At 45.1% G+C, this 22,440-nt stretch overlaps 1 protein-coding gene and 1 pseudogene across 5 annotated transcripts in view; both read right to left on the reverse strand.

The window, feature by feature from the left end:
• Positions 1-22,440, reverse strand: part of CLMP (CXADR like cell adhesion molecule) — a 133,887-nt gene that overhangs the window by 56,002 nt on the left and 55,445 nt on the right. The gene's annotated exons all lie outside the window — the stretch shown is intronic.
• On the reverse strand, positions 8,568-9,321 carry LOC108531968 (FUN14 domain-containing protein 1 pseudogene; annotated as a pseudogene).

Consider the following 22,440-nt stretch of genomic DNA (forward strand, 5'->3'; position numbering starts at 1 on the left):
TTTTTCTGAGACAGTCTTTCTTTGTCACCCAGGCTGGAGTGCAGTGGCGCGATCTCAGCTCACTGCAACCTCCGCCTCCTGGATTCAAGCAATTCTCCTGCCTCAGCCTCCTGAGTAGCTGGGATTACAAGTATGCACCATCATGCCCAGCTAATTTTTGTATCTTTAGTAGAGATGGGGTTTCACCATGTTGGGCAGACTGGTCTCGAACTCCTGACCTCAAGTGATCCACCCACCTCGGCCTCCCAAAGTACTGGGATTACAGGTGTGAGCCACCGCACCCAGCCCACCTCTTTTTATAATGGCTTCTTTTCCATATTTGTAATTAAGACTTACTGTGTGGAGGGAGGGAGGACTAAAAGGGGCGGTTTGTTTTACATTTAAAAGCCAGAACTAAACCTTTCAGAGAGGAGAAATGACAGGAGAAATCTACCCAAACTCTTTGAGAAAATAGAAAAGGAGCACTTCCTTTTCATTTTATCAACATTACTCTGATCCCAACACCCAGATAAAGATATCACATACACACAGAAGAAAATCACAGACCAATATCACTCATGAACTTACATGCAATCATCCCTTAACAAAATCAAATCAAGTAATAGATATAAAGAGTAATGTGGCCGGGCATGGTGGCTCACGCCTGTAATCCCAGCACTTTAAGAGGCCAAGGCAGGTGAAATTACCTGAGGTCAGGAGTTTGAGACCCGCCTGGCCAACACAGCGAAACCCTGTCTCTACTGAAAATACAAAAAAATTAGCCGGGCGTGATGGTGCGAGCCTGTAATCCCAGACTCAGGAGGCTGAGGCAAGAGAATCGCTTGAACCAGGGAGGCAGAGGTTGCAGTGAGCCAAGATCGCACCATTGCACTCCAGCCTGGCGACAGAGTGAGACTCTGTCTCAAAAAAAAAAAAAGGTAATGCATCAGACCAAGTAGGTTTTATCCTCAGAATATAAGGTTGGTTTAACAATAAAAAATCAATTAATCATAGTAATTCCCCATATTTATAGGATAAAGAAGAAAAGCAGTATAATTTCAGCAGATGGAGAATGAAGAAAAAGACTTTAACAAATTCAATACCCATTCATGATTAAAAAAAAAAACAAAAAACAAAAAACAACTCAACCAACCAGGAAGAAAGGGGACTTCTTTAAAAAAACGAAAACAAAGTAGGACTATAAGGCCGGCATGGTGGCTCAGGCCTGTAATCCCAGCATGGTGGTCCAGGCCTGTAATCCTGAGGTGGGAGGATTGCTTGAGCCCAGGAGTTTGAGACCAGCCTGAGCAACATAGCAAGATCTTGCCTCTACCAAAAATTAAAAAGTAGCCAGATATGATGGCACATGCCTGTAGTCTCAGCTACTTGGGAGGCTGATGTGAGATTTTCGCTTGAGCCCAGGAGGTAGAGGCTGCAGTGAGCTATGACCATGTCACTGCATTCTAGCCTGAGCAACATGGTGAGACCATGATCTCAAAAAAAGAGAAAAAGACTGCAAGTTAAAAAGTGAAAAATAATTAAAAGTTTAATCATCAGTATATGTCAAACAACTAATTTGACCTTTTTTTCAAATTGAATATTAAAATATATAGAGGTGGGAAGAATTTTATGAAACTTTTATACAAATAGCTACCTATATTGAACACTTGCTGAGAGTTCTGTGAACACTATCTTATTTAATCCTTACACAACCCCATAGAATAGGTATGATTTTTATTCCCATTGTATAGATGATGAAACTGAGGCTTAGGGAAGTCAAAGACATTCTCTGCAGAAATACAGCCAATAATTAGCATAGCCAGTGTTAGAACTGAAGATCTGTCTGCTTTAAAATTTGTGTTTCTAAATATTGTTCAGGGCCGAGAGCAGTAGCTCACACTTGTAATCCCAGAACTTTGGGAGGTCGAGGCAGGTGGATCACCTGAGGTCAGGTTGGAGACCACCCTAGCCAACATGGTGAATCCCCATCTCCAGCAAAAATACAAAAAATTAGCTTGACGTGGTGGCGGGTGTCTGTAATCCCAGCTACTCTGGAGGCTGAGGCAGGAGAAGTGCTTGAATCCGGGAGGCGGAGGTTGCAATGAGCTGAGATGATACCGTTGCACTCCAGCCTGGGCAATAAGAGTGAAACTCCATCTCAATATACACACACACACATATATATATATAGTTCAGTACCACTTCTCATTTGACCACTTTACCTTATACATTAGGCAACTAAGTGACAAGCCAACTGATGCAAGTTAATGCAAAGTTGGGACTAGAACCCAGGTATTCTGACTTCTGACACCCTGTTGTTTTCAGAAATGGTGTTTCACATCTAATCCACCTACTCCTTCCTTTTTATCAAAACACATTTTTTTTTTTTTTGTTTTCCTGGAGGCTCCAGACCTGAAATACTAGAGAATAAATATAAGTTACAGAGCCAGGGATCAAATTTTGTCTCCTGCTCTGTTTAGCATTCAAAACCACTAAGCCACAGAGAAGGCTCTGCCCACACTCAGAAAACAGCATGTTAAAGCAGGATTGAGTGGAAACCTCTCTTCATAAGAATGCAGATGGTGAGAAAGAGTAAAAATATTCAAGGGAAAAGGAGGTAAAGAAAATTAGTGTTGGGGCTGGAGAATACTGTATGGTATTCATCTTTCAGAAATTTGAAACTCTGGGAACTGTACAGGGGAGTCCATGGGATGTAACTGCCTGGAGAGGCCTCAGACTGGCCCTTTTGTGGATGAAGATCACTTCCCATCATTTTCACTCAGAGTTACCGTGGTCTGGTAGAGCTCCCTGGGAGGTGCTGGGAAATGGCCCCAGGGCCACCAAGGCTTTGCCCTGCTTTCTTGGGCAGGGTTTGGCAAAATTAAAAAGGGAGAAAAATTATTTATTGTCCACCCAGTGCAAATTAAGAAAAATGGTATGGTCTGGATGGTGTTTAACCAAGTCAGGAGGGAAAAGAAAAATTTTTATCACCCTTCCTTTGACACAAGCTAATGTTCCCTAAATGATGCCCTCGCCCAGATGGACAGAAGCCCACCTTCCCTGGCAGGCACCCACTGGGAAATGCATGGTTCCTGCCTCCTGCACATGCCAAGGAATGGACAGCAGGCATTCTGGGAGGGTGAGGGTTGAGCTGTGGAAAAGGGTTGGGGAAAAAAGTAGTTCAGGAGTCAGAAAATAGTTCACAAATCTAAAACTCCATTCAGAGTTGCTTCTAAACACCATCATAGCATACATGTATATGATATTCACACACAGCATGAAAAGTGTGGTAAGTTCTTTGTTTTCCTTCCCCAAATGGAATTCTTTTTTTTTCTTTCTTTCTTCTTTTTTTTTTTTTTGAGACAGAGTCTCACTCTGTCACCTAGGCTGGAGCACGGTGGCACTATCTCAGTTTACTGCAATCTCCACCGCCCAGGTTCAAATGATTCTCCTGCCTCAGCCTCCCAAACAGCTGGGATTACAGGTGTGCACCACCATGCCTGGCTAATTTTTGTATTTTTAGTAGAGACAGGGTTTCACCATGTTGGCCAGGCTGGTCTTGAACTCCTGACCTCAAGTAATTCACTCGCCCTGGGCTCTCAAAGCGCTGGGATTACAGGCGTGAACCACTGTGTCCAGCTGGATTTCAAAAATAATATCTGTCATTCCAAAGTAGTACTTAGGTGATCATTTTTTTTTCCCTCCAAATACTATTACTGTTTAGTTTTAGATCTTTTTCTCATCCCTCAAATATAAAGAGCCTAGAAATTTCTCTTGCTCCATCAGTTCCATTGAGAAATATTTCATGGTAGCCACAAAGATTAGAAAAAAATACAGAAAAAAAGAAAAATATAGAAAGAATATTTTGAAAAAGAAACATTTTGACTCTTGGAGGGAATTTCTAACTGTTCTTACTTTAATTTTATGTATTTAAGATTAGAAGCAAGACAAAACAAACAAATGAACAATAACCAAAAATAAGCCCAAAACTAACCTTTTCCAAACTCTTAAATACTGGGTTTCAAAACGCAGTGTGGAGGATGGTTACTTGAGTGGGTTTGGGTCACATTCGAGTCCTGACTCTGTCCTTAATCTATCTTTCTTTCTTTTTTCTTTTCTTTTTTTTCGAAATAGAATTTCGCTCTTGTTGCCCAGGCTGGAGTGCAATGGTGTGATCCTGGTTCACTGCAACCCCCATCTCCCGGGTTTGAGTGATTCTCCTGCCTCATCCTCCCGAGTAGCTGGGATTACAGGTATGCGCCACCATGCCCGGCTAATTTTTGTATTTTTAGTAGAGACGTGGTGTCACCATGTTGGCCAGACTGGTTTTGAACTCCTAACCTCAGGCAATCCACCCGCCTTAGCCTCCCAAAGTGTTGGGATTATAGGCGTGAGCCACCGCAGCTGGCCAAGATCCTTAATTTTTCTAAACCTACTTTTATCATCTATAAAATGAGCATAATAATAGTACCTTTTCACATGCTGTCATAAGGATTAAATATAATCTTGTTTAAAGCATGTTGTATAAAATCTATCTTAGCTCTTATAGTAAGAAGTACAAAAGTGAAGGAAAGTAAGAATCTTTGCGGGGGTGCGTACGTGTAAGAAACCTCTCAGGAAGGAGCAGAACTGAACCAAGTGCTGAGGCAGAACCTCTGCTCCACAAATAGCATTTTTTTTTCTTTTTAGCAAATTGCAGAAAGATATGATTCCTATCTTCCTGTAGGCTGATTCAGTCCCATGCCAGGGCACATGGCCGGTGAGTGGGCAGCTGCCCTGTTAAGGACTCAGCAAAGGAATGATTACTTTGGGGAACTGTCAAATATGGAAAGCTATTCAGAAGGTCCACATGGAGATGTGGCTGTTTCCTAAATCGCAGTTTCCCCAGTGTTTTCTATTCCTCTGTGCTCTGAGGTGATAACTTTTCCTTTTTTTAATCTTATTTTTGTCTCTCTCATTTTATTTTATTTTATTTTATTTTATCTTATTTTTGAGACACAGTCTTGCTCTGTTGCCCAGGCTGGAGTGCAGTGGTACAATCTTGGCTCACGGCAACCTCTGCCTCCCGGGTTCAAGTGATTCTTCTGCCTCAGCCTTCTAAGTAGCTTGGATTACAGGCGCCTGCCACCACGCCCAGCTAATTTTTGTATTTTTAGTAGAGACAGGATTTCACTATGTTGGCCAGGCTGGTCTCGAACTCCTGACCTCAAGTGATCCACCCGCCTTGGCGTCCCAAAGTGCTGGGATTACAGGCGTGAGACACTGCACCTGGCCCTGTTTTTTATTTTTATTTTATTTCATTTTTGAGACAGGGTCTTACTCTGTGGCCCAGGCTGGAGGGCAGTGGTGTGATCTCTGCTCACTGCAGGCTCCACCTCCTGGGCTCAAGCGATTCTCCCACCTCAGCCTCGCAAGTAGGCGTGCACCACCATGCCCAGCTAATTTTTGTATTTTTTGGTAGAGGCAGGGTTTCGCCATGTTGGCCAGGCTGGTCTCAAACTACTGACCTCAAGCGATCCGCCTGCCTCAGCCTCCCAGAGGCTGGGATTATAGGGATGTGCCACTGTGCCTGGCTTCTGAGACTATAACTGTCTGCCATGGAATTCTAGAGTTGTTGGGATGACCTGGAGATACATTAGGGAAAGATGGGAAGTTTGTAATGACATCAGTATAGAATCCACAGGCTCTAATGACTGGAAATGAGGCTGGAAAAGGGTAATGGAGAAATCAGAAGTTCGCATGAACATAGACTCCTTGATTGGGCTCTAGTCAGGCTCCTCTGGGTCCTCCTTTTGACTAGGCCCAACCTTTGGCTCTGTCTAGGTCCGCTTACCCCAGTTTTATCAAGGATCCTACTGAGTGAGTTTAGTGGAATCCTCCACTCAGTCTGACCACCGTCAACATCTTCTTACCCTGGCTTCCTTTCAGCAGAAATCTTGTTAAGTCAGTTTAACAAAGAGTTACCCTACTTCCTAGTGATTTTCCATCCATTGATTCCCCTACCTTGTTTCTTGGCTATAAATCTCCACTTTTCCTTATTGTCCCTGGATTTGAGCCCCATCTCTAGCCCATACTACAAAACCCCATCATAGTAGCCACTACTATGATGGGGTTCAGAACATCCTACCCCAAAATATGACACCTTGGCATATTGAGTATTTTAAGCCAATGAAATTTGAGAAAGAGCAGGTGTAGGAAGGACTGTCTAACCATCCCCTCAAGAAGGTCATAAGCCCCTGACATGAGAGGCAACCTCCCTATGCCCAGAGGAAGGCGTGTCCTTGTCTGTGAAGACAGGAACACTGAGAAGAATCTGAGTGGCCAAGCCTTGTGTCTCCCCCAGCTTATTACCCTTAGATCATACCCTTTTCCCGTGATTTTTTACTCTTCATCAAACCTAGTAAAAACATGTCTAACTATTTTTCTGGGGCTTCATTTTCTTATGAAGGCTCTCATGTCACATAAGACTATATTAAATACATTTGTAGGCAGTGGCTTATGCCTGTAATCCCAGCACTTTGGGAGGCCAAAGTGGGTGGATCACTTGAGGCCAGGAGTTCAAGACCAGCCTGGCCAACATGGTGAAACCCCGTCTCTATTAAAAATACAAAAATTGACCAGGCGTGGTGGTGCACACCTATAATCCCAGTTATTCAGGAGGCTGAGGCATGAGAATTGCTGGAACCTAGGAAGGGGAGGTTGCAGTGAGCTGAGATCTCACCATTGCACTCCAGCCTGGGTGACAGAGAGACACTGTCTTAAAAAAAAAAAAAAAGTATGCTTATCTCTTATTAATCTGTCTTTTGTTACAAAGCCCCAGCAAATAACCAAAAAGGGTAGAAGGAAAAGATTTTTTCTTTCGCCTACACTTCCCTTGAATAGTGTATTTCTTACCATCTTTAACAAGTATATGGTTAATTTTTTCTTTCACAATAGCATACTAAGAAGATTAAAATTTGTCCCTGGTGCTTAGGCAAAGGGGAGCCATTGGGGTTTTTAAGCAAGGGCATTTCATGTTCAAATTTGCACTCTAGGCTGGGCACGGTGGCTCACACCTGTAATCCCAGCACTTTGGGAGACTGAGGCAGGGGTGAGGAGGGTCACGTGAGGTCAGGAGTTCAAGACCAGCCTGACCAACATGGTGAAACCCCATTTCTACTAAAAATACAAAAAAGTAGCCCAGCAAGGTGGCGTATGTCTGTAGTCCCAGCTACTCAGGAGGCTGAGGCACAAGAATCGCTTGAACCCAGGAGATGGAGGTTACAGTGAGGTGAGATTGTGCCACTGTACTCCAGCCTGGGCAACAGAGCAAGACTGTGTCTCAGAAAAAAAAAATTGCTCTCTAGCATGTGAGCTTGTCAATGTGCTAGCGCACTGTCAGGAGAGCGCTTTGCTTCATGGATACCAGCTGTCATAAATCCAAGAGCAGCAATAAACAAATTTACTGGTTTTGAATTTTTTTTTCCTTATTTACTTCAACAACAACAAAATAGGCCGGGCGTGGTGGCTCATGCCTATAATCCCAGCACTTTGGAAGGCTGAGGTGGGTGGATCACCTGAGGTCAAGAGTTTGAGATCAGCCTGGCCAATATGGTGAAAACCCATCTCTACTAAAAATACAAAAATTAGCCGGGCGTGGTGGCGGGCCTCTGTAATCCCAGCTGCTTGGGAGGCTGAGGCAGGAGAGTGGCTTGAACCCGGGAGGCAGAGGTTGCAGTGAGCCGAGATCATGCCATTGCACTCCAGCGTGGGTGATAGAACAAGACTCTGTCCCTCACCCCCCAAAAAAAGAACAACAAAATACCTTAGAAAATTGTCAAATATCTTTGCAGTGTTTGTGCTGTTCTCAAAAGTTAAAAAAAGAAGGTGGGGGGAAGGGACTCTGATTTATAGACCCTATATACCATATGTATATGTATATATGGCCAAAGCTAAGGACTGACAATGTCCCAGGAGGGAACAGTGAAAAACAAAGTCCTGGCCGGGCGCGGTGGCTCAAGCCTGTAATCCCAGCACTTTGGGAGGCCGAGACGGGCGGATCACAAGGTCAGGAGATCGAGACCATCCTGGCTAACACGGTGAAACCCCGTCTCTACTAAAAAATACAAAAAACTAGCCGGGCGAGGTGGCGGGCGCCTGTAGTCCCAGCTACTCGGGAGGCTGAGGCAGGAGAATGGCGTGAACCCGGGAGGCGGAGCTTGCAGTGAGCTGAGATCCGGCCACTGCACTCCAGCCCCGGCGACAGAGTGAGACTCCGTCTCAAAAAAAAAAAAAAAAAAAAAAAAAAAAAAGAAAACAAAGTCCTGAATGAGGTGTCTGTCATAGATATTTCAGGAGTCCAGGCTAGGAATTGGGTTGATTAAGGTAAGATGATTACCTGCAGGTTGTATTTCCACTGTAGTATTTCTATTTTTTTTTTTCACAATGAAGAACATTTTATTTACATAAAAAGAGAATAATATTTTAGTAGGCAATAAATCCAACATATTTCTTTTCTCTCTCTGTCTACAATGGTGATATTTTATAGGCTAATTTCTAAACAGATGCAAATTTTTACAAAGTGATGAAAGCCATGTTTTGCTCAGGAACACTACTGTTGCAGATACTAGTTTGCCTAGCTTTAGATGGTAAAATGCTAAATTGTGAATTCAGTATTTTCCAGCTGGTTGTTTCTCCTTGCCCTAGAGACTCTGGCAGCATGTACTGTTGAGAGACCCCTTATTGCTGCCACTTCTCTTCTCGTAGTTGAATCCGCTATGTGAGAATATTCATGTCCTTAAGATGCAAGTCTGAGCAAAAAGCCTCCCACAAATCCACCAGATATCACAATGTGCTGCTTGATAAATTCGTTGCTTCTTCAATTAAATTGTTGATTTCAGGTGCTGCTTTGTCCGCCCGTTTCTTAATCTGCCTTTTTGCTTTGTTTACAGCTTTTTCAACTCCCTTCCAGTCAGTCTGCACATAGCCACTATGACTAGCAATCTGACGGAGAAGAAAACCACCACCTACTGCAGTTGCTGCAAGTTTTCCAACTTTCTGGAACAAAAATCCTGCACATCAGCCAGGAACGCCACCCATTACAATCTGGGTAGCTACTGAGTATTTTTCCACCATAGGTCCCGAACTGTGGCCAAACACTGAATTCCACCACTGGTGTCTTCGTGCATCCTCAGTTAAATCCAGCACTTCGTAAGAGTCATCATCACTTTCATATTCTTGGGGAGCGGGGTTCAGGTCGCCATGATACCGCCGGGGGGCCAATTCTGGGGTGGTCCCCCCCACCCCGCCCTCCTCTCCCTGGCCAAGATGGAAGTCTATGGTCTCTCCAGTGTAATATTTCATGGCTGGAACCTGGGTTATTACAAGTAATTTTTTTTTTTTTTTTGAGACTGAGTCTCGCTGTGTCACCCTGGCTGGGGTGCAGTGGCGTGATCTTGGCTCACTGTAACCTCTGCCTCCCAGGTTCAAGCGATTCCCCTGCCTCAGCCTCCCAAGTAGCTGGGACTACAGGCACATGCCACCACGCCTGGCTAGTTTTTGTATTTTCAGTAAAGACAGGGGTTTTACCATGTTGGCGAGGTTGGTCTCGAACTCCTGAGCTCACGGAATCCGCCTACCTCGGCCTCTCAAGTGCTGAGATTGCAGGTGTGAGCCAGGACACCTTGTCACCTTTAACTTTCTGGAAGTATAACTTTAGTAACTTACCATAAATGGAATCTTACTGATGGGGCTGGCTAATGGCATCTGGTTTTAGATGTGACAGGCGGCCAACATAGGCAAACAAGGTTTGTCCTCATTCCAAACTGGGAATGTAAACCTCCCATGTCCAGTTTCCCCAGCCCCATATGTTTCCATTCAACCCTTCTCCTCTAGGAAACCAAATTAACCTTCCACAATGGAAGGAATGCTGACTTTTCCTTGCAGATCTTTCTCTTTTTTTTTTTTTTTTTTTCTGAGACGGAGTCTCGCTCTGTGGCCCAGGCTGGAGTGCAGTGGCGCAATCTCAGCTCACTGCAAGCTCCGCCTCCCGAGTTCACGCCATTCTCCTGCCTCAGCCTCCAGAGTAGCTGGGACTACAGGAGCCCGCCGCCACGGCCGGCTAATTTTTTTTGTATTTTTAGTAGAGACGGGGTAGACCTTTCTTAAAGCTCAAAAGTGGTATCAAATTCAGAGGACTCCCATTTAGAAGGAGAAAGGGGGAGATGCGGAAGGGAAAGAGGAGCAAAGGCTAGTGGAGCCGGCAGGGTCCCAGAGGGGAGATGGCCATCTCCTAAGAATAAACAGTTTCACCAGAGGCCGAACTTGGACCATCTGCTTGCTGTTTGCTTTGGACGGCACTGGCCAAGAGGTCTCAGGGTTAGGCTGTCCCCGGAGATAAGAACTCCCCAGAGCAGGCTGCAGGCTGCCTGCAGCCTGTCGCCTGGGGCTGCCCTGAGATTTCCGGAATTTTATAGAAAGGGGAAGGCTGAGCCTAAAACCTCTCTCGAAGGCGAAGGCGGCCACCCTGGCTGGGCCCAGCTCCTCGCAAACAAAGAAGTCAGTTGGGCGCCCCGAAGCTGCTGGGCTTCTGAGTGGCGGAAGGCGCCAGGCTCGGTGATTGAAACCACATGTGCTGGAGGTTTCGAGAGCAGCGACCCAGACACCAGGGGACTGGCTGCGGCTGCTTTTTAGGTCTCCTTTGTCCTTGGGGTTTCCAAAGTCAGATCCTCTAAGAGCCCTAGACCATCAGTATCCCAGCAGAAAGAGTAGTAATTTTATTTTATTTTTTTAATTTGATGAAAGAGCCTTTCTTCCCTCCCTCCCCCAAACCATAAAATGACCAGAAATCCCCAGGGCCTGGGGCTGCCTCCCGGTGGCTTGCTAAGCAGGGGCTGAAGCTCTGTCCTGGGCTTCTCCAGCTCTGTCCCTGATTCCCTCGGATGAGGCAGCAAGGAGGGATGAAGTTTATTTGTGAGGGGTGAGGCAAATTCATTGAACTAGTATAAGGTACACATGGATTCTTTTAAATTTAAAACTTTAAAAGTTACAGGACTAAGTCATAAATATGTTCTCATTATAAAACACATGGAAACACTGCAAGGCCTTCCTTGACCTATTCCCATCAAGCCTCCTCCCCTCCCCCAAGTAATTCCTGTTATGAACTTCATGAAGATCCTTCTGGATCTTTCTCTAGTGCTTATGTGTATGTGTGTGTACATATAGAAATATGAAACTTTATCTTACATTTAGCAACAACAGTATTTATGGTGTGTATTGTTTGCAATGTATTGCACTTTACTCTAGTTTTTAAAATTTTTTCCTGCTGGTTACGGAGATCTACTTTCTGACAGCAGCATATCAGCAATTTTGATATAGAGTCCAAATCTGGTAACATCCTCCCTGCTCCCACCTGCCCCCCACCCCTCGTGCCCTACCCTACCACCATTTGATGTGGCCTGGAGCTAAGAATAATTCTTATTTATTTATTTGAGATGAAGTCTTGCTCTGTCACCCAAGCTGGAGCGCAATGGCCGGATCTCGGCTCACTGCAACCTCTGCCTCCCGGGTTCAAGTAATTTTCCTGTCTCAGCCTCCTCGGCAGCTGGTATTACAGGTGTGCGCCACCACACCTGGCTAATTTTTTGTATTTTTAGTAGAGATGGGGTTTCACTATGTTGGCTAGGTTGGTCTCGAACTCCTGACGTCAGGTGATCCACCCGCCATGGCCTCCCAAAGTTTTGATATTACAGGCGTGAGCCACTGTGCCCAGACTCTTCTAACATTTTTAAATGGGTGGAAAAAAATTAAAAGAAAAGGTACCGTTTTCTGACACATTGTATAACATTAAAATTCCGTGTCTATAAATAAATTCTGCTGGAACACAGCTACACCCATTCATTTATGTATGGTGTATGGCGGCTTTCACACTACAGCAGCAGCGTTGAGTATTTGTGACTGAAATCGTCTGGCTTATAAAGCCTAAAATATTTACTCTCCGGTCCTTAGCAGAAAAGCTTTACAAACCTCTGAGCTGCAGAACAGTTTTCAAAACTATTCTGCAGCTCAGAGGTTTGTAAGAGAGCTGTTCAAAAAGTTATTGAACTGTTGGATGTCAAAAATAAAACAAGAAATAGGACTGGCCAGTGAGGTAGGGGCCTGGGTTCTGCAGCTGGTTCTGCTATTTAGAAACCTGTGTGGCCTTGAGCACTCAATTCTGTCTCTTTAGGGCTCAGTTTCCACATCTGCAATGCAAAGGAGTTGGGCTGGATCTCTAAGCTTCGGTGGTAACATTTTAAGATTCTAAAATGGATGGTAGAAGGGCCGGGCGCTGTGGCTCATGCTTGTAATCCCAGCACTTTGGGAGGCTGAAGCAGGTGGATCACAAGGTCAGGAGTTCGCAGCCTGGCCAGCATGGTGAAACCTCGTCTCTACTAAAATTAGCCGGGCATGGTGGCGCATGCCTGTAGTTCCAGCTACTTGGGAGGCTGAGGCAGAAGAATTGTTTGAACCTGGCAGGTGGAGGTTGCAGTGAGCCGAGATTGCGCTACTACACTCCAGCCTGGGCGGCAGAGCAAGACACTGTCTCAAAATAAAATAAAATAAAATAGATGGTAGAGAAGTACATAATAGATGCTGTCTGTCCAATGGCGAGGGTATTGGATTGGCTGTCCCCCAATTCATGTGAGTGTAAATAGTTTGGCCATTAAGATTCAGAACAGGCACTGACTCAATGGTCGGAATATTATGGTTTGTTGTTTAGACGTGTGAAGTACGGAAATAAGTGCTAGAATGAGAATGGAGAATACAAGGGCCAGTACGCCTCCTAGTTTGTCAGGGATGGACCGTAAGATTGCGTAGGCAAACAGAAAGTACCACTCTGGCTTAATCTGGGATGTGGTGTTGAGGGAGTTGGCTAAAGCGTATCTGGGTCGCTCAGGAGGTCAGGTGAAAATAGTACTAGGGTTATTAGGAGGAGGAGGAGAAAAATTAAGCCTAAAATACCTTTGGCTGTATAGTAGGGGTGGAAGGTAATTTTGTCAGAGTTTGAAGAAACCCCTGAAGGGTTATGAGATCCTGTTTCATGTAGGAATAAAAGGTGAGCAGGAATGAAAGGTGAAATATAAAAGGGATTCTTATATTTGTTGCTAATGGAGATCAGTAAGTCAGAAGATAAGTTATCATTGGTTGGTGGAGGGAATCTTCCTCTGGATTACAACATGGGGTGGTGGCCTGGTATTTCTATTGTTCTTCCACCTGCCTCCATCTTATACCTCCCCTCTACCCCCCAACCCTCACACTCCCACACACAACCTTTGCCCAAAGCTTTCCTCTCTTCCTCTCTGCCAACTCTAGGCCAGGGATCCTCAACCTCAGCACTACTGACTTTTCTGGCCAGGTAATTCCTTGCTGTGGGAGCGTTCCATGCATTGTGGGATGTATGGCAGCACTCACTGTACAGTGGCCTCTATTCCCTACATGCTAGTTGCACCTCTCCATCCCCCCGATATGATGTAGATGTTTTGTCCTCTCCAAATCTCATGTTGAAATATGACCTCCAATGTTGGAGGTGGGCTAGTGGGAGGTGTTTGGGTTTTGGGGGTAGATCCCTCATGAATAGTTTGGTGCCCCCACCCCCAGCCATGGTAGTGACTTCTGGATCATCCATTAATTAACATGAGAGTGGGTTGTTTAAAGGAGCCTGGCATCCCTCACCTCTTGCTCCCTCTCTTGCCATGTGATATGCGGGCTCCCCCTTTGCCTTCCACCATGATTGCAAGCTTCCCGAGGCCCGCATTAGAAGCAGGTGCCTAGCATTATGCTTCATGTACAGCCTGCAGAGTGGTGAGCCAATAGACCTCTTTTCTTTATACATTATCCGGTCTGAGACATTCCTTTATAGCAATGCAAAATAGACTAACACAACCCTTCCTCCTTCCTTGTGTTGTGACAATCAAAAATGTTTTCAGATATTGCCAAATGTTTCCTGGGAAACAAAATTGCCTCCACCTGAGAACCATGGTGCTAAACCTAGGTCTCTTTCTAAAGCCCAAATCGAGTTATCTGATTCTGGTTCTGAATGGGCTCTTCTATCCGTGAAATGCTAAGGTGTTTAGTGTATATAGTAACTTTTTACTTAACCATATAAACTTAATTATTATTTTTAATGATGTTTATGAAGTGGCTTATATTGTCTTGCATTTGTTCCCCAGGCTGGAGTACAGTGGTGTGAGCACAGCCTACTGGACCTTCGACCTCCCAGGGTCAAGCGATCCTCCTGTCTCAGCCTCCTGAGTAGCTAGGAATACAGGTACATGCCACTACACCTGGCTAATTGTACTTTTTGTAGAAATGGGGTTTCACCATGTTGCCCAGGTTGGTTTCAAACTTCTGAGCTCAAGCAGTTCCTGCTTTGGCCTACCAAAGTGCTGGGATTACAGGTGTAAGTCACTGCGCCTGGCTGATCTAGTCAAAATTCTTCAAGTTTGACCTTAATTCTACCTGTTGAGGATGGAGTAGCAGAGGTATTAGGAGATCCGATTGTCCAGGCACTGCTTTCAGATATACCACTAGGGGCTTGTCATTGAAATGCAGATTGTTGAAATGCAAGTTGTTGAAGCTGTTGAAATGTGAGCCTAAGATCAGGGCGGTATCCACAGTGCCTGGCAGAGAAGGTGGGAAACCTATAGTAAGTAGCTTTGACCTTAGCATCCTACAGTCAAGCCCTAAGTGGGAGAAGGCGGAATTTAGGAGTTACAGTGCAAAATCTCCTAGGAACAGTTATGGATGAGGTTCTTGGCTGGATGTGATTTCTTAAAATAGGCAGTCCTACTCCTAGACATGAGACCATGATTTCTTCTTACCAGGCCAAAGTCCCATGTCTCATCTCTGATATTCCCGCCTATGTCCAGGGAGGGACAGTTCAAGAACCCAGTGGAGGTTCCTTACAACCTATTCCCTGGGCCAAGCCTCTCACATGTGTGGGGACACTGCAGAGTTCTGGGTAAGCTTATTTCTAGCCCCCATCCCTAATTATTTAACCAGCTGCCTGAGGGCAGGAGCCACGTTTCACTGTCACTCTGTGTTAGAAGGGACATTGGTCATGGAATCAGCACGCATGGACCTTAGTCATGAATTTTTCCCCTATGAGCTGAGTGACTGTTGCCAGTCATTGTCCCTAACCCTCATTGCTTACCTATGTTATTTATTGGGATAATACCACTGTGGTGGACATACCCTAAGATGGCTCTCACGATCCCCAACTCCTGGTGTTCATGCCTTTGTGTAGTCATAGGCCCTTGAGAATGGCGTGGACCTGTGACTTGCTTTCAACCAATAGAATATGGCCAAGGTGGTGGACTGTCAATTCCATGATTATGTTAAATTGTATAAAACAACCTTGCAGCAGCAGACTGGAATTAGAAGCACTGCCAGCCTTGAAGAAGTTAGCTCCCATGTGAACTGCCTATGGGGAGGGCCATGACACAGGGAACAGTGGGTGGCCTCTGATCAAAATCCAGCAGAGAGCTGACTCTGTCCTACAGCCACAAATAATTCAATACTGCTAACAATCATGTGAGTGGTGAGGGTGGAAGTACATCCTCACATCCTCACAGATCAAGCCACCCTGATCTTAGGCTCACATTTCAACAGCTTCAACAACTTGCATTTCAACGACAAGCCCCAGCTGAGCCTCCAGATGAGGACTCAGCCCTTGCCAACACCTTGACTACAGTCTTGTGAGACCTTTTTTTTTTTTTTAAGACGGAGTCTCACTCTGTTGCTCAGGCTGGTGTACAGTGGTGCAATCTCGGCTCACTGCAACCCCTACCTCCCAGGTCCAAGTGATCCTCCTACCTCAGCCTCCTGAATAGCAGGGACTACAGGTGTGCATCACCACTCCTGGCTAAGTTTTGTATTCTTAGTAGAGATGGGGTTTCACCATGTTGGACAGGCTGGTCTCAAACTCTTGGCCTCAAGTGATCCGTCTGCCTCAGGCTCCCAAAGTGCTAGGATTACAGGCATGAGCCACTGAGCCCGGCAGCCTTGTGAGATTCTAAGCAGAGGACTCTGTGTGCCATAGCTGGACTCCTAACCCACAGAGATGATGAAGTAGTAAGTGTGTGTTGTTTTAAGCTGCTAAATTTGTAGCCATTTGTTACATAGTAATAGATAATTGATACACCCACTTCTTTGGTTTGTGTTGAGGGCTTTGTAATCTGCAATGCATTGTAGATGCAGAGGACATTACTGGATCCAATATCTAGCACAGTGCAGGCATACTGTACTCTCAATGAGTATTTGGAGATATGATATATATACTTTTTTGAGACGGACTTTTGCTCTCGTTGCTCAGGCTGGAGTGCAATGGTGTAATCTCGGCTCACCGCAACCTCCACCTCCCGGGTTCAAGTGATTCTCCTGTCTCAGCCTCCTGAGTAACTGGCATTACAGGCATGTGCCACCATGCCCAGCTAATTTTGTATTTTTAGTAGAGACAAGGTTTCTCCATGTTCGTCAGGCTGGTATCGAACTCCCAACCTCAGGTGATCCTCCCGCCTCGGCCTCCCAAAGTGCTGGGATTACAGGCATGAACCGCCACACCCAGCGGGGATAATGATATTTTTTGGTAAACTGAGGTTAAATGGACATGAGGTGAGCATTGTGACAGAAAAAAAAGTCATAGAAAGCAGTAGACAGAGTTTTTGAAGTGCAGGGATATCTTCCGTCTTGCAGATTTATGAGCTGATTGTATGTGGACCTCAGGTACCAGCTGGTGGATCCCTTTCGACCCCATTCCTCAGATTTCACAGGCTGATTGTGTATCAGGGGCCTGACTTTCCTGCTGTCCCGGCTTCTCAGACTTACAGAGCCTGGTGCAGCAGGCTCTAGTGCTGCACCAGCCACTACATGCAGCAATGGAGCCATTGAAATGTGGCTAACTGGAATTGAAATGCATGGTGAATGTAAAACACCCACCAGATTTTAAAGACTTAGTATAATAAAAAGAGTGTAAAAAATCTTGTTAGTAATTTTTTCCATTGATTATATGTTGAAATAATATGTTGTGTATTTAGGGTTAAATGAAAATAGATTAAAATTAATTTCCCCTGTTTCTCTTTGCTCTTTTTGACATGACTACTAGAAAATTTTAAATTCCATGGGGGCTCACATTCTATTTCTATTTCTGTATTTTCTATTGGACTGCATTGCTCTCAAGTGCTATTAAAGGGTTAACTTTGTGCTCTTGTCTGTTTTCCTGCCGACCTCTGTGACTCACAGGTTGAGAACTACTGCCCAAGGTCTAGTTCTGGGTCACCAGAAACTGAAGTAAGAGGACACTCCTTTTACTTGCACGTCACAGACTTTGTCAGTGTGTGCTCCATGAGTGGGTTCAGCTCTGCGGCTGTTTTTTTGTTTTTTGGGTTTTTTTTTGAGACGGAGTCTTGCCCTGTTGCCCAAGCTGGAGTGTGGTGGCACCATCTGGGCTCACTGCAACCTCCGCCTCCCGGATTCAAGCGATTCTCCTGCCTCAGCCTCCTGAGTAGCTGGGACTACAGGCGCCCACCACCATGCCTGGCTAATTTTTGTATTGTTAGTAGAGACAGGGGTTTGCCATGTTGGCCAGGCTGGTCTCGAGCTCCTGACCTCAAGTGATCCGCGGGCCTTGGACTCCCAAAGTGCTGGGATTACAGGCGTGAGCCACTGTGCCCAGCCTTGCGGCTGGTTTTAATGTGCTGACTGAGCTGTGCTCCTCACTGTGGAAGGCAGAATAGTCCCACACTTCCCTGCCTTAGTGAGCTTGATAAGTGCACTAGGAAATCAGCACCTACTACCTTAGCGCCGTCTGCTACTTTACGTATCTCCTCCTGCTCTTCAGCTCCCACCTGTAGCCCTCGCTGGAGGGGAAGGCCCATAACACCAGCAGGCAGGTCTGGGCCTGTGCAGGTAGCTTCCAGCTGCTCATTAACGCTGCATAGGGGCTCAGGGTAGAGCAGGGCCAGCTGTGTGCGCCATGACTGCTATTAGCATCCCTGTTTTATAGATGGGGATGTTCAGGTATGGGAAGATCAGGTAACTTGCATCTAGGTAAGCTGCAGAATCAAGATGTGAATTTACATCTTGAGGCTTTTGGGCACACCTCCCAACATCTTTTCTTCTCAGTTCTAATAGTGATGCTGAAAATTCCGTCAGATTAACCATTCAAAGGATTTTTTCCCTGTTAAAAATCAGATATCAGGACTGAATGCGGTGGCTCACGTCTGTAATCCCAGTACTTTGGGAGTCTATATACACACACACACACACACACACACACATACATATATATACACACACGCACATACACATATATATATACACATATGTGTGTTTGTGTGTATATATATATAAAAAAATAGCATGTACCTAATAGCATGCTTGTGAGAATTGAATGAGATTATCCATGCAAAGTGTCTAGTGCTTGGCGCATGTACACACTCAATAAATACTGGCTCTTATTATTTCCTTATTCCTTACACATTAAGCACCTGCTGTTTTGGGAAAACAGATGCATCAGACACAGCTCTGCTCTTCGATCACAGTCTTGGTGGGGGGTTAGATGTGTAGACCCACCTACAAGTAGAGGTCGGCCCACTCCTCAGCTCTGTGACACATCCTCATTCTTAAAATTCTGGCCTTAGCCTGCCATGACACCCTCTTCTCTAGGATTTCCTCCTTCCTGCTCCCTGCCATTGGTTCTTCTTCCATGGGTGCGTGTTGTGAACACTGGTTCTGACTTCAACTCTCTTTCATCTCTCCTCCCCAGTTCCCCTGGTGTCATTGTCACTCCCAGGCCTGTGCACACCTAGACGCTAATAACTTCCAAATCTACCACCAGACCTCCTTCCCAAAGACCAGTATAACCAGACAAGGTGGCTTCCCTTGGAGATCTCACAAGCGCCTCAAATTCGGGGCTGTGCCTCCTGCATCACTTATCGGACTGAATAGGGACTTAGCAAGAACCAGCGAGTCATGTTTGATTCCTCGCTCTTCCTTTGCTTTACATTCAGCTAGTCCTGGTTCTATATATTCGAGCTCCTGAATGCCTTTGACTCTGACCTTTCTCTATCCCTGTTAACCTGCTTAATGCAAACTCTCACATCTTTGTGTAAAATGGACTCTTTGCGTTCAGTTTTATATTTTCCAGTACATTCACTATGTTTTCTAAAAATGCCATTTTTTTTTTCAAGTTCAACTTCAAATTTAGTATGATAGAAAGACCCTTGGAAATATGACTTTGCTTGGCTCTCCAACCTCATCCCGTGTAGCTGTTCCATTGTCATGCTCTGTTCTAGCTGCACTGAACTGCCTCCTATTCTGCACGTGAACCGTCACACAATTGCCTTTGCATTCACTATTTTCTCCACCTGGAGAAACCTCTCCTCTTTTATCCTGTCTGTGGCCCTATGGTCTACCTTTCACTGGCCCCATAAGACTCAGAGGTCACATCCTCCAGTGAGCCTTTCTTTTTAAAAAAAATTAAAAATATAGTTTGTTCTTTACAGATGGGGTCTCACTGTGTTGCCCAGACTGGTCTTGAACGCCTGGGCTCAAGTGATCCTCCCGCCTCAGCCTCCCAAAGTGCTAAGATTACAGGTGTGAGCCACCATGCCCAGCAGCGAGCCTTTCTCAACTGCCCCTTCTCTGGATTCCCCTAGCACGCCTGCAGCCCAGCACTGTGTATCGTGATGCCTCTCCCACTAGAATGTCAGTGCCTGGAGGGTTAGGACCATGTCCTTGACTGCATCTTCAGCATCTTATGCAGTGCTGGGTACAGAGTAGGCACTCAGGAAACAGTTGTTGAAGAAATGAATGGAGGAGGTAATAAAACTTGCCTTAGTGGTTAAAGACACTGACTTTTTTTTTTTTTTTTGAGACAGGGTCTTGTTCTGTTACCCAGGCTGGATCAGTGATGTGATCATGGCTCACTGCAGCCTCAAACTGCTGACCTCAAGAGACCCTCCCACCTTGGCCTCCCAAAGTGCTGGAATGATAGGGGTATGAGCTACCGTGCATGGTTTAGACACTGACTTTGGAGCCAGACTGTGTAAATTCACATCGTGGTTCTGCAGCTTAACTAGATGTGAGTTACTTGATCTTTCCATACCTGAACATCCCCATCTATAAAATAGGGATGCTAATAGTACACAACGTCATGAGTTAGTGGTGAGAATTAAGTGAGTTAACATGTGTAGGGCACATAGCATAGTACCTGGCATGTTTTAAATGCTATGCGCATCAGACACAACTCTGCTCTTCACCAGCAGGCGTATGTTTAGGGCGGCAGGGCTTTTAAGTGGCTTTCAAAGCTGGCATTTAGTCCAGGTCTTTCTGACCTCAAAGCTTATGCTGTTTTCACTATGCCCTGCTGTCACAGATTTGTCTGAACTCTGCACAAGAGCATTTGGATGGAATCTGAAGAAGAAGGGGAGAAGAACATCAGTGGTCCACAGTTCTGGCAGCATAGAGCTTAGCATGCAAGAATGCACCTGCCTATGGCAAGAGAATGAGGAGAAAATCCAATCCCATGAATAGGAATAGCCTAAATTTACATGTCCACAAAATAAGTTGGTTCCCATTCTATTTTTCTTCTGTCTCATACTAGTCACAGATCATCTCTTGACTTAGATTAGCAGATGGGAAGGGTATTGGATGCCTAAGATTGTTTCCTTGGACAGTGGGAATCTTTACCTCCAGACTTCAGACCTTCTAAGAGATGAACAGATTCTCCCTTGAAGAACTTCAAGTCTGAATGCCAACCCCCCCTAAACTTCTGCCCTCATCTCCTGGAAGCCTCATCTGTACCTGGCTGATATTTATAGTGGGAAGCTGGTCAACTGCAAGCATGCCCCAGGTTCTAGTCATTACTAAGAAATGTATATTAGCAAGACTTCTTCACCAACTTACTGCCTCTGTTATATTCCATAAAGACTGAGGTCTAGTGTGTGCCTAATGTCTGATCTTCTTCTAGAAACATCAGCCTCTTTTAGAAGAGGACATTGAATGCTACTTCTACCCTGTCATGGCTATATCCTTAAAGAGCCTTCACTGGTTGCTTTTCAAGACAGGAATTAGAATCTGTTTTCTGTTTAGTTAAACAATGGGCTCAAGCAAGGAGAGATGGGCTGGGATGTGGTGAGGGGTGGGCAAAATATCAAAGGCCCTGAATTTTCAGGAAGCGGGTGTCTAAATTACCACCAGAGGAGATGGCTGTAAAGTACATGCCACATATTCATCTGCAGAGCCCACAGAGCCATGCTAAGAAAGCGTTTACAGAATCTAGGAAGAGGCAGGAAAGAATTCTTCCCTAGAGCCTTTGGAGGAAACACCACTCTGCTATACCTTGATTTCAGACTTCTGGCCTCCAGAACTGTGACAGGATATATTTCTGTTGTTTGAGGCCACCCAGGTTGTGGTGATTTCTTGCAGCAGCCCTGGGAAACTAATACATTTTTATATCTGAAAATCCAGGGATTTCTGGCTTTAGGCATGACTAAATGCAGGTACTTATACATGTCATGTCATCAGAAATATACCAGCCACCATCTCTGGGTTCTGTTTATCTTGGAGTTGACTTCGTTTCAGGTGAGCTTTTCCCAAGGGGAGCAAAATGGCCGCAGAATATAAATTCCAGGCTTAACTTTGACCAATTTAATTTGTCAAAGCCTGGGTTTGGTCAATCTTGAGTCCCGCCACTTTTCCAGTGGAGAAACACATACTCTAGTGGGGGAGACAATATATGAATACATGATTACAGGATATATACTAAATGCCTGTGAAAGACATGTGGGAACAGAGCTGCACCTTCTTCCTGTTCCTACTTAGCAAAGGTGGGGAAGAATCTGATCAATTAATTCCTGCTGAGATATAAAGTATGATAGGAACCAAATGCATTACCCTTCCCAGGGCCTTTTTGCTTATTTCATAGCGTGTTTTTTTCAGCATGTTTATTATCCAAGCCAACAGCAAGTTGTTGGTAGGGCTGGTTTCCTCTATGGCATTTTTCTAGTTCTAGTACCACTCCCCTAATTCCAGCTGTTATCACTTCACTCCTATTCTCATCTTGGAAAGCTCCCTGCCTCCTTCCTCTTCCCTCTCCAGAGCATTCTTCGCAAGCCTGTCAGATGAATTTGCCTACAGCACAGTTGTGATTGCAGCCCTCAAATCTGCTGGTTAAGCAAATTAAACTCTCTCCCCCTCAATTTCCTATAATAATCATTATAGAATGATTCAAATGATGCCCTGATGATTTCACTGAGTATTGGTAGTCATGAAAATGAGATCGTTTATGAAAAATCTTAATAATTATAAGGAGCTATACACATATATTATTACTGCTATGTTCTCTGCCCAGCTAAAAAGTGTTCGTGGTGACCGGGCGCAGTGGCTCATGCCTGTAATCCCAGCACTTTGGGAGGCCGAGGCGGGTGGATCATGAGGTCA

This window comes from Rhinopithecus bieti, unplaced genomic scaffold (genome assembly GCF_001698545.2).
Source record: "Rhinopithecus bieti isolate Rb0 unplaced genomic scaffold, ASM169854v2 scaffold_7884, whole genome shotgun sequence".
NCBI classification, from domain to species: Eukaryota; Metazoa; Chordata; class Mammalia; order Primates; family Cercopithecidae; genus Rhinopithecus; species Rhinopithecus bieti.